This window comes from Apteryx rowi, unplaced genomic scaffold (genome assembly GCF_003343035.1).
Source record: "Apteryx rowi isolate R43461 unplaced genomic scaffold, aptRow1 scaffold_322, whole genome shotgun sequence".
In the NCBI taxonomy this organism is placed as follows: domain Eukaryota; kingdom Metazoa; phylum Chordata; class Aves; order Apterygiformes; family Apterygidae; genus Apteryx; species Apteryx rowi.
Window position 1 is genome coordinate 587,728 of NW_020449664.1, and position 2,775 is coordinate 590,502.

Sequence of the window (2,775 nt, forward strand, 5' to 3'; positions counted from 1 at the left end):
GCGCCGCCCCCGCCCCTCCGAGCCGCGCATCGCCGGGGGGCTGCAACAACCGGGGGGCTGCACCAGCCGGGACAAGGATCCCGCATCACCCGGGGAAGAACCGCACTGCCCGGGGGGGGACCGCACACCGCCGGGACAGGGACCTTGCATTGCCCGGGGGAGACCGCGCACCGCCTGGGAAGGGACCGCGCTGCTGGGCGAGGACTGCACTGCCCGGGAAGGGACCTCGCACTGCCTGGAAAGGGACCTCGCACTGCCYGGRAAGGGAACTCGCACCGCCGGGCAGGCACCGCATCGCCCAGGGAGGGACCGCACCGCCGGGACAGGCGCCTTGCACCGGTGGGACAGGGACCGCAACAGCAGGCAGGGACTCGGCACGACCCAGGCGCAGACTCTGCACCCCCGGGCACAACCTGCACCCCTGGGCAGGGACCCCGCACTGCCCGGGAAGGGACCGCGTCGCCCGGACGGGGTGGTTCGGCGGCGCACGTGCGCTGCTTGCACCGAGCCGCGTGAAYCCCGGCACATCGCGGGCGTCTGTGCGTGGGACGGAGCCGAGCGCYGCCTGCCCTGCTCCCTGCGCCCCCTCTGCCGATGCCTCCGGACCGGCACCGGGAGCGGGGCACCAACCTGGCACAGGAGCTGGGCCGTGCCAGGCCCCGCCGGCGCGGGCCGGGACGAGGGCAGCAGAGGGGCCGTGCCGGAGCCGGGCAGGCAGAGGAGCCCTGGCTGCCGGAGCTGTGCCCGGGTGTCCTGGGTGCTCTCCTTTCCTGGCGCCCGGCCCTCCCTGCTCCCGCTGGGCCAGACCAGATCCAGCCACCCGCACCAGCCCGGCTGCATCCCAAAGGGTGCCTGGAGGAGACGCAGCCCTGGCACGTGGCACCGGCACGGCTTTCCCAGTGGATGTTGTGCCGGCACAGGAAGGGGGGCTCACCCCCCACCCCTGCTCCGTGGCCTGGCTGGGAGCTGGGATGCCTCCACCACATTCCCCAGTGCGGGGGGCTGCCAGGAAGAGCCGCGGCATTGGTGGGAGCCTCCCCGGGAGCCGGGCAGGTCTCCGCGCTCCCGGTGCCCACGGGCCAGCGGGCAGGGGAGCGGGAGCCGGGGAACACGCGTGCGCCGTGCCCGTGCTGGCCCAGGCGCTGCAGCGGGGACGCTTGCAGCACGCATGCGTGGCATGGGCCTGCCGCCTGCCCCGGCTCCCACCCGCAGAGCCGGTGCTTCCCTGCATCYGCCCTGCTCCACCGCAGGGATGGGGAGCTGGGGGCCCGGCGGGAGCAGCAAAGGGCCGAGCCACGCGCAGCGGGAGGCGGGAGGASGCAGCGGGAAGGGGGGCCCGGGCGCAGCACGCGCTCCCGGCGGCAGGGTTATAAATAACCTGGTATGTGGGTGAAAGAGGAGCTGGGCGAGCGCCAAGGGCAGGCGACGGGCCTGCCCCGGCCCCCCGCGCCTCCCCGGGCTCCGCTGCGGGCGAGCGAAGCGGGAGCTGGGAAAGCCGGGGCAGGAGCTGGGGCGGCACAGCCCGGCTGCAGCGCTCCCCTCCAGCAGCGRCGGGGCTGCCCCGGCACGGGGGCCYGGCACGGCCGCACGCCCCCGCGGACCCCTGGCGCCAGCACAGCATCCTCCGGGTCTCCTGCACCTTGGACCATCCCCTCGGCACCGGCCCCGACGCTCCCCAGGGTTGTCCATCCTGCAGCCCCGGCTTGGGGTGGGGGCAGCCCCRGTGCCCTCCCGCCCGGGGAGCTCCCCAGCCCCCCGGGGGTCTCYGTCCTCCGGCTCCAGCACGGCGCCCCGGTTCGGGCTGCCCTTGGGCAGGCTCCAGGGGGGCTGAAGGAGGCCACCACGTTCCCCCGGCTGCTGCCCCCCAGCACGCAGAGGGGCTCGGAGCCCCCCAGGAGGTGCAGCCCGGGCAGGTCGGTGAGCGGCAGCAGCTCCTGCCACGTGTCTGCACGGAGAGCGACGGGCAGGGCGACCRTCCCACGGTCCTCCACCCCCTGCACATTGCTCCTCGCCGCATGCCCACGGTGCCACCAGTGTCCCGGCAAAACCCTGGCCGGGGGCAGTGGGACCCGCGATGCTGAGCTGCCCTGAGCTGCCCGGAGCCACCCGCCACCGGAGCATGGGAGCACGGCCGCTCACCTGCGCGGGCATCCTAGCGGAGCAGCGGCTTCTCGCCAGCGCGCTGTGCGGTGCCCGGGGCACAGGTGCTGCTGCCGTGGGCCGTGCAAAGTGGCACCTCGTGGGAGAGCGGGATGGCGAAGGTGAAGTCRGTGAGGGGCAGGGAGGAGACGAAGGCCCAGGAATCGCTCCAGGGGTCACAGCGCTCCACGGACGTGTGCAGCACCGTGCTGGCGTCCGGCAGCAGCAGCACATCCAGGTACCAGCCCCCGACTGCGTAGATGTGCTGCTCTGCCACCACCATGCTGAAGTGCCACCAGCACTGGGGAATGGGGCGCGGTGAGCCYGGGGCTCGGGGCTTCCCTTGCCCCCAGGCAGCGGCCACGGGAGCCCCTCACCATGGTGTCGAGCCAGGACGTGCCAACACAGCCCCATCYGCGGGTGCTCAGCCGTGGCCCCGGGCTGAGCTGTGCTGGGGAGGGCCCCGAGCCGAGGGCCGGGCGTCCCACGTCCTCTCCCTCCAAGGAGGTGCAGCCCCCATGTCCTCTCCCTCCGGGGAGGCGCAGCCTGGGAGCTGGGGCCATGCAGGTGATGGGGAGCCAGGGACCTCCAGGAGCTGGGGTGTCCTATGGGGGCCAGGGCCCTCTGAGACCTGGG